This window comes from Penaeus monodon, chromosome 19, assembly GCF_015228065.2.
Source record: "Penaeus monodon isolate SGIC_2016 chromosome 19, NSTDA_Pmon_1, whole genome shotgun sequence".
Lineage (NCBI taxonomy): Eukaryota > Metazoa > Arthropoda > Malacostraca > Decapoda > Penaeidae > Penaeus > Penaeus monodon.
In genome coordinates, this window is record NC_051404.1 from 14,416,807 (window position 1) to 14,417,021 (window position 215).

Here is a 215-nt window from a genome sequence, read left to right on the forward strand (position 1 = left end):
GAACTCTGTCACGGAAGGAAACCCATATAACTTTTGGCACACTTTTTACAGTACACTATTTCAAGTCAAACATAGTACTGTATAGCGAGGTCGCGAGTGTCGTTCTAAAGGGAACGTTCATTAGTTTCACTCCTTATAGTGTGCCCGACCTATTACTGCCTCGATTTCCTTTGTGTTCCGATCGTGTCTGTCCCTGATTGGAAAAGCTGTGTCTA